The 14,902-nt window shown below is 51.9% G+C and overlaps 4 non-coding genes across 4 annotated transcripts; all 4 read right to left on the bottom strand.

The window, feature by feature from the left end:
* Positions 1–5,163: 5,163 nt before the first annotated feature.
* Positions 5,164–5,325, bottom strand: LOC126203657 (U1 spliceosomal RNA). The gene has a single exon (XR_007540341.1). It is a non-coding gene; the product is annotated as a U1 spliceosomal RNA (small nuclear RNA).
* A 2,100-nt stretch (positions 5,326–7,425) lies between these two features.
* LOC126203812 (U1 spliceosomal RNA) lies at positions 7,426–7,587 on the bottom strand. The gene has a single exon (XR_007540378.1). It is a non-coding gene; the product is annotated as a U1 spliceosomal RNA (small nuclear RNA).
* Positions 7,588–11,031: 3,444 nt separating this feature from the next.
* LOC126203647 (U1 spliceosomal RNA) lies at positions 11,032–11,193 on the bottom strand. Its single transcript, XR_007540334.1, has one exon. It is a non-coding gene; the product is annotated as a U1 spliceosomal RNA (small nuclear RNA).
* A 2,101-nt stretch (positions 11,194–13,294) lies between these two features.
* On the bottom strand, positions 13,295–13,456 carry LOC126203641 (U1 spliceosomal RNA). Its single transcript, XR_007540324.1, has one exon. It is a non-coding gene; the product is annotated as a U1 spliceosomal RNA (small nuclear RNA).
* Between the last annotated feature and the right edge of the window lie 1,446 nt (positions 13,457–14,902).

The raw sequence follows: 14,902 nt of genomic DNA, 5'->3' as shown, positions 1-14,902 counted from the left end.
CGGGTCACGCGTGCGGAGGAAGGCACGGTAGAGACGACGGGATTCACGGAGGAGGAGGACGGCCTGCGGTGGCAAGGTAGGACGGTGGGGGTGGATGGCAACAGTAGGGACGTGGGCCTCCACGGCCTCAGACAAGGTCTGCTGGAGAAAGGAGGCGGCATGGGAGACATCATCGGGACGGCGGTAGGCGAGAGGGTGGCTGTCGACCTGAGTGGAGAGGGTATCCCGGAAGGCATTCCAGTCGGCACGGGAATAGTCATGGATGTACTTGGGGGGAGGGGCATTACGAGGGTCGGGGCGGGGGCGACGACCGTCTGAAACGGTGAGGAGGACAGGGAGATGGTCACTACCAATAGGCTCCAGGACATCCACCGTAATGCGACCAAGGAGGTTGGGGGAGGAAAGAATAACATCGGGAGTGGAATTGGATTCGGGGCGGGTGTGCTGGGGGATGGGGATGAGGTCGCCTTGAAGGGAGGAGAGGAACCGATGCCACCGCCGTAACTGGGCAGCGGAGCGACTATGGATGTTAAGGTCGGCGGCGATCACGTAGGAGGAGAAGGTACGGTCGATGTGGGAGAGGAAGTCGAAAGGAAGAGGGGCGTTAGGGCGGACATAGATGGTGGCACAGGTAACGGTAAGGCCGGGGAAGAAGAGACTAAGGATCAGGTGTTCGGTGGGGTCGGGAAGGAGAGGTTGGAGCCGAACGGGGATCTGGCGGTGGTGGCCAATAGCAACGCCGCCACGCGCCACTGGGAGGGGATTATCGGATCGGTGGAGGAGATAGGGGGAGGTGTGAATGGAGTGGTGGGGTTGGAGAAAGGTTTCATTGAGGAGGAAGGCATCCACACGGTGGGTAGCAAGGGTGTGCAGGAAGAGGTTCTTGTTGGCGGGAAGGGAGCGGATATTGTTGAAAAGGATACGATGCTGTCGCGCCATGATAGGATTTAGACGAGGGTGTCAAGGCGGGAGAAGGTGAAATGGGCCTGGTTATTGGAATAGGTGGCGTACATTTTAAGGTGGAATATGGAACGGGCGGCGAGGGAGATCTGTTGGAGGGTGTGGGGGCGCTGGAAGGGATGGACGTTTTGGAGGACAATAGTGAGGAACCTGATGATGTCCTCAGCAGTGGGGGGGGGACGAAGGGAATTGCCAGGAGGGGTGGGGGCGTCCAGGGGACGGACAGGTACGGTGAGTTCAGGGGAGGTGGGAGGGGGCCGGGCTTTACACTTTTGGGAGTAGGTAGGGTGGGGGAGGCTGCAAGTATTACAGGAGGGAGGGGATTGGAGGTTGGGGCACTGCCGGAGAAAGTGCGCTTGGCGACAATGCGGGCAGGTGGGGGCCTCGCGGCACTCGGCTGTTGTATGTGCATTATAGCGCAGACATCTCTGGCAGCGCAGGGATTGAGGGGGGGAACGGGAGGGGTCGACCTTGTACCGCTGATTGAAGAGGAGGGCACCCTCCTTCAGGAGGCGGTCAATGGAGGGGGCGTCCTCAGAGAACACCCGCATAAGGCGGGTGGGGCCGGTCGCGTTAAAAATGCGGCGGACTGCCCGCACCTCCAGGGTGGGATGGGCCTTCAGCTCCGCCAACACCTCCTCCTCCGTGATCGACGGACTAAGCCGAGTGATCACGGCGGTGAGGGTCGGCGGGCGACGCGGGGGTTGGGGTTGGCGGGTAGGAGAAGGAGAGGGAGCAGGGGTGAGGGAGGCGTTAGGACCAAAACGGGTGATGGGGAGGCGGGAGAGGATGTCAGTATGGAGGGTCGGGCTGGGGGAGGAGATAAGAACAGAGTCCCGTCTGGGAGTAAGGAGAGATATGGGGGCGCCAGGGAAATGGCGGCGGAGGAGGAGGGAGAGATTCCGGGCCTCGAGGAAGGAAGGATCGGGACGGGACAGGAGATATTTGTAGAGACCGGGTGGGGAGGAGGAGAAGGAGGAGGAGGGAGTGGGGCCAGGTGGGGAGACGTCCATGGCATTTTGGGGTGGGGATGGGGGGCGGGGTGGAGCCTTTTTAGGAGCAGAGGAAGTGGGGGCGCCACTAGGGCGTTTGACAGCTGCAGATGGGCGGGTGGTGATAAGAGGGACGGGAGCGATGGGGAGGTGGTGGGAAGGGGCAGGTCCCGGCACGGACGCAACAGTCGGCGCCGGAGATGACTGTGACGGTGCAGGCGAAGGTGGCAGTGATGGTGACGGCGACGAAGATGGCGGTGGTGGTGGTGGTGGTGGTGGCGGCGGAGATGGCGATGGCGACGGGGAAAGCTGGGCGTGGGCAGTGGCCCGACGGGCCACCACCCGAGCCGGAGCTGCAGTGACAGGCTGGGGGAGTGGGGGGAAGGGATCAGAACGAGAGGAAGAAGCGGAAGAGGGGGGGACAAAGAGCGAGGGCGAAGGGATAGAGAGGAGGGGAGGGATGGAAGGAGGGGGGTGGGACTGGGCACACCAAGTGATAGTGGTGGAGGCGGCGGAAGGGGACGTATACACGATGACGGTGGTGGTAGTAGTGACGGTGGTGGTGGGGGCGGACATGATGACAAGGAGAAGAAAATACACAGCACGAAAGGACAGGACACACACTGGGGGACGGCGGACGGCGGACGGCGGACGGCGGACGGCGGACGGCGGACGGCGGACGGCGGACGGCGGACGGCGGACGGCGGACGGCGGACGGCGGACGGGGCCGGGGCGGCGGCGGCTGCTGCTGCTGCTGCTGCTGCTGCTGGCTGGACGGCGAGAGGCAGGAACGCTGCTGCCGCGGACGGGGCCGGGGCGGCGGCGGCTGCTGCTGCTGCTGCTGCTGCTGCTGGCGGGACTACTGCTGCTGCTGCTGCTGCTGCCACCGGAGGGCTGGCTGGCTGGCTGGCTGGCTGGCTGGCTGCCCGACCACTGCTGCAGGCCGGGACCGGGAACTGCTGCTGCTGCTGCTGCTGCTGCTGCTGCTGCTGCTGCTGCTGCTTCTGGGCTGGCTGGCTGGCTGGCACCTGGAACACCTAACACTTCGATAAGCGCTAGAAGGGCACTATCGAAGGGCGGTAACCTTGCGGTGTACCGCCGGAGATGAGCTTCTCCTCGGCCACAGGCGAATATTTGTAATGCCTCGCGCTATCGTAGTGGAACGAGAACTCTTGACGTTGTCGCATTCGGCGAAGAGCATGGTGCCGTGAATGTACTTGCTTCCTTATAAACGCGCTGTTGGCCGTCGAGTTAGCAGGCAGACAGGCACAATAACGGCCCTCTGCAGAAAGCGATGCATTTTTCGTGCGGAAGACATCGCGACTCGCGGCGCCGGCCGTTGCTGGGGTTAAGTTACTGCACCCTCCGGGAGATGGCGGGCCATGTCGGGGTTACCGCCTTCGAGCCGCCCTCTCCGCCTGAAAGTCGCCCTCTTTCTTCCGTCCGGTGTCAAAACGGCAAATGAGATTTGCTGAATGACTGTTTCTTCGAGCCACAGTGCAAGCCACAAAATCAATTGTTGCTCTTACCTTTGCTCCCTCCGTGGGAGCCCTTAGTGCCAGGAAATACGGCAGCATTGTCAATCGCCCTTGTCTGTCGCTGAGCAACCGAAGGACCAAGCTCAGACTATCAGATGTTCTAAGAAAGCTGGATGCACTCGTGGGTGTTGTACACGAGGGACAAACATCACATCACATCAGCAGGTTCTTAAGGAAAGACAATAATCAGCAAAAACTGCAGCTTACCCCATTGGACGCTGATGGAACAGAAGACACTTGAAGGTATGGTAACACTTCTTTTTTCTGTTCATCTCGAGCACTATCTGGAAAGCTCGAACAAAATTTGTCTTCACTTTAATTCAGAATGTGGAGATATTTCCTTCACGCATATGAAAGTATATGACAAAAATAATAATGCTTCATTATTTAAGCTAGATGGAAAAGTTTAGGGGAAGTAAATTAATTCGTTTAGGCTGCACCACTACTAGGTAGCACTGTGAAAACAAAGCCATTGCCATCTAATGGCAACAACACTGCTTGCTGCAGATTAATTTTGCGGCATTTCATAAATGATTAATATCTTATGACTATGGTGACGCTATGAGTAGTTTTAGATGTGCAAACATTTGAAAACGGCTGCAGGCATTACATTCACCCCTCTCTGTCTCTTTGCTTGGACCTGGAGTAAGTAAGTAAGTAAGTAAGAATAAATTAAATTGCTTGTTTTTGAAGTAGTAACAGTTCTGAAGTGTAATGAAATGGTATTAAACAATGAAGTGTATTTTTTTTTTTTTTATAATCCTACCTATCTCTGCAATTAGTGTACGCGAGTATTTCATAGTAATTGTCGCAATCGAAACCGAGCTTAATAATTTCATGCGGCCGTTTTCGGTCCTCCTCGTGCTTTAATTGTTCCTTTCCAAGCGTTATTTTAGGTTGCCTGCAAAGTTGTCAGGTGAAACACAACCACTGCGACGAAAGGCCATTCCTTAGAGCAGGTAGACGCCAACTGCGGCAGGAAACTGTCGTGGCCAGGAAGATATTCACTGTGTGTGGAAGTTAAGTGAGGATCCGAAGCTGACTTGCCGGCACACGTTGCAGCATTCACTCGCCAACGGCAACGAGGCAAGAAAAGGGTAAAAATACGCCGGTTCTCGTCCGATCACCGAGGTTGGCTAGAATCTATGTTTCTCGTTTTTCGGTGCAGCTCGTCATGTTATTTCCTTCGATTCACATCCCCACAAGCTCCTCAAGTGCCGCAAGTCTCGAGACGCTACGCTAGACGCTCGCTTCCGGCCCCTTCATGTACCTTGCCACAGGCGCCAAAGCGTTCGGCTGGCCGACGGCCCCTGTACGCCCGCTCGCGCCACAGCAGTCACTGTGCTTGCAGGGAATGCCGCGCCGTCGAATAACGTTTGGTGCACAATCCGTTTATGGACAGAGAATGCTAAAAGGGGCCGTTCGACCGTTAATACAGAAATCGCAGCCACGTTAGATCGCCTGAGCCATCTCGCGGCTGCCGCTGTTATTACGAGCACGCGTGCCACGCAGTTAACGAGCAGTGCGCCGGCTGTGGGTTTCGACGCCGTGTCCTAGTGCAATTTGTCGTTTTTAGTAGAGGCATCGTCGGTTATAAGAAGGTGGTAAATTACTCACCGTCAGTGCTTATCATCCGCTACGAGGAGAAGCTTTGATTGCATTAGAGATTAGCAACGGGACAGCGCGAACGCAGTCCCGACTACCAAAAATTATGCGCCCGAGTTACTCGCATTTGGAGTAATCGCGGGGGTCAGCTCGACCGAAGTGCAATGGACAAGCCTCACCCCGGAGGAACCGCCTTCATGATCACGGTATCCTCTACGCCAGGTAAGTATGCTTCTCCTCGGCCACAGGCGAATATTTGTAATGCCTCGCGCTATCGTAGTGGAACGAGAACTCTTGACGTTGTCGCATTCGGCGAAGAGCATGGTGCCGTGAATGTACTTGCTTCCTTATAAACGCGCTGTTGGCCGTCGAGTTAGCAGGCAGACAGGCACAATAACGGCCCTCTGCAGAAAGCGATGCATTTTTCGTGCGGAAGACATCGCGACTCGCGGCGCCGGCCGTTGCTGGGGTTAAGTTACTGCACCCTCCGGGAGATGGCGGGCCATGTCGGGGTTACCGCCTTCGAGCCGCCCTCTCCGCCTGAAAGTCGCCCTCTTTCTTCCGTCCGGTGTCAAAACGGCAAATGAGATTTGCTGAATGACTGTTTCTTCGAGCCACAGTGCAAGCCACAAAATCAATTGTTGCTCTTACCTTTGCTCCCTCCGTGGGAGCCCTTAGTGCCAGGAAATACGGCAGCATTGTCAATCGCCCTTGTCTGTCGCTGAGCAACCGAAGGACCAAGCTCAGACTATCAGATGTTCTAAGAAAGCTGGATGCACTCGTGGGTGTTGTACACGAGGGACAAACATCACATCACATCAGCAGGTTCTTAAGGAAAGACAATAATCAGCAAAAACTGCAGCTTACCCCATTGGACGCTGATGGAACAGAAGACACTTGAAGGTATGGTAACACTTCTTTTTTCTGTTCATCTCGAGCACTATCTGGAAAGCTCGAACAAAATTTGTCTTCACTTTAATTCAGAATGTGGAGATATTTCCTTCACGCATATGAAAGTATATGACAAAAATAATAATGCTTCATTATTTAAGCTAGATGGAAAAGTTTAGGGGAAGTAAATTAATTCGTTTAGGCTGCACCACTACTAGGTAGCACTGTGAAAACAAAGCCATTGCCATCTAATGGCAACAACACTGCTTGCTGCAGATTAATTTTGCGGCATTTCATAAATGATTAATATCTTATGACTATGGTGACGCTATGAGTAGTTTTAGATGTGCAAACATTTGAAAACGGCTGCAGGCATTACATTCACCCCTCTCTGTCTCTTTGCTTGGACCTGGAGTAAGTAAGTAAGTAAGTAAGAATAAATTAAATTGCTTGTTTTTGAAGTAGTAACAGTTCTGAAGTGTAATGAAATGGTATTAAACAATGAAGTGTATTTTTTTTTTTTTAATCCTACCTATCTCTGCAATTAGTGTACGCGAGTATTTCATAGTAATTGTCGCAATCGAAACCGAGCTTAATAATTTCATGCGGCCGTTTTCGGTCCTCCTCGTGCTTTAATTGTTCCTTTCCAAGCGTTATTTTAGGTTGCCTGCAAAGTTGTCAGGTGAAACACAACCACTGCGACGAAAGGCCATTCCTTAGAGCAGGTAGACGCCAACTGCGGCAGGAAACTGTCGTGGCCAGGAAGATATTCACTGTGTGTGGAAGTTAAGTGAGGATCCGAAGCTGACTTGCCGGCACACGTTGCAGCATTCACTCGCCAACGGCAACGAGGCAAGAAAAGGGTAAAAATACGCCGGTTCTCGTCCGATCACCGAGGTTGGCTAGAATCTATGTTTCTCGTTTTTCGGTGCAGCTCGTCATGTTATTTCCTTCGATTCACATCCCCACAAGCTCCTCAAGTGCCGCAAGTCTCGAGACGCTACGCTAGACGCTCGCTTCCGGCCCCTTCATGTACCTTGCCACAGGCGCCAAAGCGTTCGGCTGGCCGACGGCCCCTGTACGCCCGCTCGCGCCACAGCAGTCACTGTGCTTGCAGGGAATGCCGCGCCGTCGAATAACGTTTGGTGCACAATCCGTTTATGGACAGAGAATGCTAAAAGGGGCCGTTCGACCGTTAATACAGAAATCGCAGCCACGTTAGATCGCCTGAGCCATCTCGCGGCTGCCGCTGTTATTACGAGCACGCGTGCCACGCGGTTAACGAGCAGTGCGCCGGCTGTGGGTTTCGACGCCGTGTCCTAGTGCAATTTGTCGTTTTTAGTAGAGGCATCGTCGGTTATAAGAAGGTGGTAAATTACTCACCGTCAGTGCTTATCATCCGCTACGAGGAGAAGCTTTGATTGCATTAGAGATTAGCAACGGGACAGCGCGAACGCAGTCCCGACTACCAAAAATTATGCGCCCGAGTTACTCGCATTTGGAGTAATCGCGGGGGTCAGCTAGACCGAAGTGCAATGGACAAGCCTCACCCCGGAGGAACCGCCTTCATGATCACGGTATCCTCTACGCCAGGTAAGTATGCTTCTCCTCGTTTTTTTTTTTTTTTTTTTTACCTTTATTGGTATTTTAACACCTTATACAAAGGCGGGCTGGCAGCAGCACAATACGCCGCTCTTCAGCCTTGAGTTTGGCAACAAGTAGTACAGAAAGGTGGCACAGAGCAGACAGTAAAAACGGTGGTCAAAAAAAAATGTAGACACTAAAAATCGAAAAAACATGGAGCCGTTCACGCCGGACGAGAAACATCACTAACACTGGGCGACACGATGCACAGAACACGGATGATGATGACGACGGCACGTGAACGGTGGTGGCGTGACGGCGAACAACACTACACACAAACGAAGGCACACACACGAAACACTGACGGCGATGATCTCCGGCGCGCGAATGTTCACTGAGCGTGTACGAGTCCGGGGACCTGCCAAGAGAGGAGGTGGAGGAGGAGGAAGGGGAAGGGGAATGGGAGAGGGGAGAGCAGAGATGCCATGGGCAAAGGAGAGAGGAGGAGGGAGGAAGGGGGAGGGGAAGCCCGGGGGAGAGGGGAGGAGGGAAGGGGGAAAGGAAAGAAGGGAAGGGAAGGGAGGGAGGGAGGGTGCCTAAAGGATAGGACACAGGAGGTGGGGGGGGGTGGATCAAAGTTGATAGGAGGGGTAGATGCAGGGAAGGAGGACATCATCAGGGAGGGGGAGCTGGCGGAAGCCACCTTGGGAGAGGGTAAGGAGGGTGGAGAGATGGAGACCGGGTGGGATATGGGAGTAGAGGCGCGGCAGCGGGCGGGGGTGGGAGAGGATCGGGGAGACGAGCGGGTGAGGAGGATCGAGTTTACGGGAGGTGTATAGGATGCGTATCCTTTCGAGGAAGAGGAGGAGGTGGGGGAAGGGGATAAGATCATACAGGATCCGCGTGGGGGAGGGGAGACGGATGCGATAGGCAAGGCGGAGAGCATGGCGTTCAAGGATTTGGAGGGATTTATAAAAGGAAGGGGGGGCGGAGATCCAGGCTGGATGGGCGTAGCAGAGGATAGGGCGGATGAGGGACTTATAGGTGTGGAGGATGGTGGAGGGGTCCAGACCCCACGTACGGCCGGAAAGGAGCTTGAGGAGACGGAGTCGGGAACGTGCCTTGGCTTGGATTGTCTGGAGATGGGGAGTCCAGGAGAGGCGACGGTCGAGGGTGACGCCAAGGTACTTAAGGGTGGGGGTGAGAGCGATGGGACGGCCATAAACGGTGAGATAGAAATCAAGGAGGCGGAAGGAAGGGGTGGTTTTGCCTACAATGATCGCCTGGGTTTTGGAAGGATTGACCTTGAGCAACCACTGGTTGCACCAAGCGGCTTCTCCTCGGCCACAGGCGAATATTTGTAATGCCTCGCGCTATCGTAGTGGAACGAGAACTCTTGACGTTGTCGCATTCGGCGAAGAGCATGGTGCCGTGAATGTACTTGCTTCCTTATAAACGCGCTGTTGGCCGTCGAGTTAGCAGGCAGACAGGCACAATAACGGCCCTCTGCAGAAAGCGATGCATTTTTCGTGCGGAAGACATCGCGACTCGCGGCGCCGGCCGTTGCTGGGGTTAAGTTACTGCACCCTCCGGGAGATGGCGGGCCATGTCGGGGTTACCGCCTTCGAGCCGCCCTCTCCGCCTGAAAGTCGCCCTCTTTCTTCCGTCCGGTGTCAAAACGGCAAATGAGATTTGCTGAATGACTGTTTCTTCGAGCCACAGTGCAAGCCACAAAATCAATTGTTGCTCTTACCTTTGCTCCCTCCGTGGGAGCCCTTAGTGCCAGGAAATACGGCAGCATTGTCAATCGCCCTTGTCTGTCGCTGAGCAACCGAAGGACCAAGCTCAGACTATCAGATGTTCTAAGAAAGCTGGATGCACTCGTGGGTGTTGTACACGAGGGACAAACATCACATCACATCAGCAGGTTCTTAAGGAAAGACAATAATCAGCAAAAACTGCAGCTTACCCCATTGGACGCTGATGGAACAGAAGACACTTGAAGGTATGGTAACACTTCTTTTTTCTGTTCATCTCGAGCACTATCTGGAAAGCTCGAACAAAATTTGTCTTCACTTTAATTCAGAATGTGGAGATATTTCCTTCACGCATATGAAAGTATATGACAAAAATAATAATGCTTCATTATTTAAGCTAGATGGAAAAGTTTAGGGGAAGTAAATTAATTCGTTTAGGCTGCACCACTACTAGGTAGCACTGTGAAAACAAAGCCATTGCCATCTAATGGCAACAACACTGCTTGCTGCAGATTAATTTTGCGGCATTTCATAAATGATTAATATCTTATGACTATGGTGACGCTATGAGTAGTTTTAGATGTGCAAACATTTGAAAACGGCTGCAGGCATTACATTCACCCCTCTCTGTCTCTTTGCTTGGACCTGGAGTAAGTAAGTAAGTAAGTAAGAATAAATTAAATTGCTTGTTTTTGAAGTAGTAACAGTTCTGAAGTGTAATGAAATGGTATTAAACAATGAAGTGTATTTTTTTTTTTTTTTTTTTTTTTTTTTTTTTTTTTTTTTTTTAATCCTACCTATCTCTGCAATTAGTGTACGCGAGTATTTCATAGTAATTGTCGCAATCGAAACCGAGCTTAATAATTTCATGCGGCCGTTTTCGGTCCTCCTCGTGCTTTAATTGTTCCTTTCCAAGCGTTATTTTAGGTTGCCTGCAAAGTTGTCAGGTGAAACACAACCACTGCGACGAAAGGCCATTCCTTAGAGCAGGTAGACGCCAACTGCGGCAGGAAACTGTCGTGGCCAGGAAGATATTCACTGTGTGTGGAAGTTAAGTGAGGATCCGAAGCTGACTTGCCGGCACACGTTGCAGCATTCACTCGCCAACGGCAACGAGGCAAGAAAAGGGTAAAAATACGCCGGTTCTCGTCCGATCACCGAGGTTGGCTAGAATCTATGTTTCTCGTTTTTCGGTGCAGCTCGTCATGTTATTTCCTTCGATTCACATCCCCACAAGCTCCTCAAGTGCCGCAAGTCTCGAGACGCTACGCTAGACGCTCGCTTCCGGCCCCTTCATGTACCTTGCCACAGGCGCCAAAGCGTTCGGCTGGCCGACGGCCCCTGTACGCCCGCTCGCGCCACAGCAGTCACTGTGCTTGCAGGGAATGCCGCGCCGTCGAATAACGTTTGGTGCACAATCCGTTTATGGACAGAGAATGCTAAAAGGGGCCGTTCGACCGTTAATACAGAAATCGCAGCCACGTTAGATCGCCTGAGCCATCTCGCGGCTGCCGCTGTTATTACGAGCACGCGTGCCACGCGGTTAACGAGCAGTGCGCCGGCTGTGGGTTTCGACGCCGTGTCCTAGTGCAATTTGTCGTTTTTAGTAGAGGCATCGTCGGTTATAAGAAGGTGGTAAATTACTCACCGTCAGTGCTTATCATCCGCTACGAGGAGAAGCTTTGATTGCATTAGAGATTAGCAACGGGACAGCGCGAACGCAGTCCCGACTACCAAAAATTATGCGCCCGAGTTACTCGCATTTGGAGTAATCGCGGGGGTCAGCTCGACCGAAGTGCAATGGACAAGCCTCACCCCGGAGGAACCGCCTTCATGATCACGGTATCCTCTACGCCAGGTAAGTATGCTTCTCCTCGGCCACAGGCGAATATTTGTAATGCCTCGCGCTATCGTAGTGGAACGAGAACTCTTGACGTTGTCGCATTCGGCGAAGAGCATGGTGCCGTGAATGTACTTGCTTCCTTATAAACGCGCTGTTGGCCGTCGAGTTAGCAGGCAGACAGGCACAATAACGGCCCTCTGCAGAAAGCGATGCATTTTTCGTGCGGAAGACATCGCGACTCGCGGCGCCGGCCGTTGCTGGGGTTAAGTTACTGCACCCTCCGGGAGATGGCGGGCCATGTCGGGGTTACCGCCTTCGAGCCGCCCTCTCCGCCTGAAAGTCGCCCTCTTTCTTCCGTCCGGTGTCAAAACGGCAAATGAGATTTGCTGAATGACTGTTTCTTCGAGCCACAGTGCAAGCCACAAAATCAATTGTTGCTCTTACCTTTGCTCCCTCCGTGGGAGCCCTTAGTGCCAGGAAATACGGCAGCATTGTCAATCGCCCTTGTCTGTCGCTGAGCAACCGAAGGACCAAGCTCAGACTATCAGATGTTCTAAGAAAGCTGGATGCACTCGTGGGTGTTGTACACGAGGGACAAACATCACATCACATCAGCAGGTTCTTAAGGAAAGACAATAATCAGCAAAAACTGCAGCTTACCCCATTGGACGCTGATGGAACAGAAGACACTTGAAGGTATGGTAACACTTCTTTTTTCTGTTCATCTCGAGCACTATCTGGAAAGCTCGAACAAAATTTGTCTTCACTTTAATTCAGAATGTGGAGATATTTCCTTCACGCATATGAAAGTATATGACAAAAATAATAATGCTTCATTATTTAAGCTAGATGGAAAAGTTTAGGGGAAGTAAATTAATTCGTTTAGGCTGCACCACTACTAGGTAGCACTGTGAAAACAAAGCCATTGCCATCTAATGGCAACAACACTGCTTGCTGCAGATTAATTTTGCGGCATTTCATAAATGATTAATATCTTATGACTATGGTGACGCTATGAGTAGTTTTAGATGTGCAAACATTTGAAAACGGCTGCAGGCATTACATTCACCCCTCTCTGTCTCTTTGCTTGGACCTGGAGTAAGTAAGTAAGTAAGTAAGAATAAATTAAATTGCTTGTTTTTGAAGTAGTAACAGTTCTGAAGTGTAATGAAATGGTATTAAACAATGAAGTGTATTTTTTTTTTTTTTAATCCTACCTATCTCTGCAATTAGTGTACGCGAGTATTTCATAGTAATTGTCGCAATCGAAACCGAGCTTAATAATTTCATGCGGCCGTTTTCGGTCCTCCTCGTGCTTTAATTGTTCCTTTCCAAGCGTTATTTTAGGTTGCCTGCAAAGTTGTCAGGTGAAACACAACCACTGCGACGAAAGGCCATTCCTTAGAGCAGGTAGACGCCAACTGCGGCAGGAAACTGTCGTGGCCAGGAAGATATTCACTGTGTGTGGAAGTTAAGTGAGGATCCGAAGCTGACTTGCCGGCACACGTTGCAGCATTCACTCGCCAACGGCAACGAGGCAAGAAAAGGGTAAAAATACGCCGGTTCTCGTCCGATCACCGAGGTTGGCTAGAATCTATGTTTCTCGTTTTTCGGTGCAGCTCGTCATGTTATTTCCTTCGATTCACATCCCCACAAGCTCCTCAAGTGCCGCAAGTCTCGAGACGCTACGCTAGACGCTCGCTTCCGGCCCCTTCATGTACCTTGCCACAGGCGCCAAAGCGTTCGGCTGGCCGACGGCCCCTGTACGCCCGCTCGCGCCACAGCAGTCACTGTGCTTGCAGGGAATGCCGCGCCGTCGAATAACGTTTGGTGCACAATCCGTTTATGGACAGAGAATGCTAAAAGGGGCCGTTCGACCGTTAATACAGAAATCGCAGCCACGTTAGATCGCCTGAGCCATCTCGCGGCTGCCGCTGTTATTACGAGCACGCGTGCCACGCGGTTAACGAGCAGTGCGCCGGCTGTGGGTTTCGACGCCGTGTCCTAGTGCAATTTGTCGTTTTTAGTAGAGGCATCGTCGGTTATAAGAAGGTGGTAAATTACTCACCGTCAGTGCTTATCATCCGCTACGAGGAGAAGCTTTGATTGCATTAGAGATTAGCAACGGGACAGCGCGAACGCAGTCCCGACTACCAAAAATTATGCGCCCGAGTTACTCGCATTTGGAGTAATCGCGGGGGTCAGCTCGACCGAAGTGCAATGGACAAGCCTCACCCCGGAGGAACCGCCTTCATGATCACGGTATCCTCTACGCCAGGTAAGTATGCTTCTCCTCGGCCACAGGCGAATATTTGTAATGCCTCGCGCTATCGTAGTGGAACGAGAACTCTTGACGTTGTCGCATTCGGCGAAGAGCATGGTGCCGTGAATGTACTTGCTTCCTTATAAACGCGCTGTTGGCCGTCGAGTTAGCAGGCAGACAGGCACAATAACGGCCCTCTGCAGAAAGCGATGCATTTTTCGTGCGGAAGACATCGCGACTCGCGGCGCCGGCCGTTGCTGGGGTTAAGTTACTGCACCCTCCGGGAGATGGCGGGCCATGTCGGGGTTACCGCCTTCGAGCCGCCCTCTCCGCCTGAAAGTCGCCCTCTTTCTTCCGTCCGGTGTCAAAACGGCAAATGAGATTTGCTGAATGACTGTTTCTTCGAGCCACAGTGCAAGCCACAAAATCAATTGTTGCTCTTACCTTTGCTCCCTCCGTGGGAGCCCTTAGTGCCAGGAAATACGGCAGCATTGTCAATCGCCCTTGTCTGTCGCTGAGCAACCGAAGGACCAAGCTCAGACTATCAGATGTTCTAAGAAAGCTGGATGCACTCGTGGGTGTTGTACACGAGGGACAAACATCACATCACATCAGCAGGTTCTTAAGGAAAGACAATAATCAGCAAAAACTGCAGCTTACCCCATTGGACGCTGATGGAACAGAAGACACTTGAAGGTATGGTAACACTTCTTTTTTCTGTTCATCTCGAGCACTATCTGGAAAGCTCGAACAAAATTTGTCTTCACTTTAATTCAGAATGTGGAGATATTTCCTTCACGCATATGAAAGTATATGACAAAAATAATAATGCTTCATTATTTAAGCTAGATGGAAAAGTTTAGGGGAAGTAAATTAATTCGTTTAGGCTGCACCACTACTAGGTAGCACTGTGAAAACAAAGCCATTGCCATCTAATGGCAACAACACTGCTTGCTGCAGATTAATTTTGCGGCATTTCATAAATGATTAATATCTTATGACTATGGTGACGCTATGAGTAGTTTTAGATGTGCAAACATTTGAAAACGGCTGCAGGCATTACATTCACCCCTCTCTGTCTCTTTGCTTGGACCTGGAGTAAGTAAGTAAGTAAGTAAGAATAAATTAAATTGCTTGTTTTTGAAGTAGTAACAGTTCTGAAGTGTAATGAAATGGTATTAAACAATGAAGTGTATTTTTTTTTTTTTAATCCTACCTATCTCTGCAATTAGTGTACGCGAGTATTTCATAGTAATTGTCGCAATCGAAACCGAGCTTAATAATTTCATGCGGCCGTTTTCGGTCCTCCTCGTGCTTTAATTGTTCCTTTCCAAGCGTTATTTTAGGTTGCCTGCAAAGTTGTCAGGTGAAACACAACCACTGCGACGAAAGGCCATTCCTTAGAGCAGGTAGACGCCAACTGCGGCAGGAAACTGTCGTGGCCAGGAAGATATTCACTGTGTGTGGAA

This window comes from Schistocerca nitens, chromosome 1 (genome assembly GCF_023898315.1).
Source record: "Schistocerca nitens isolate TAMUIC-IGC-003100 chromosome 1, iqSchNite1.1, whole genome shotgun sequence".
NCBI lineage: Eukaryota > Metazoa > Arthropoda > Insecta > Orthoptera > Acrididae > Schistocerca > Schistocerca nitens.
This window is presented reverse-complemented; position numbering and strand designations above follow the sequence as displayed.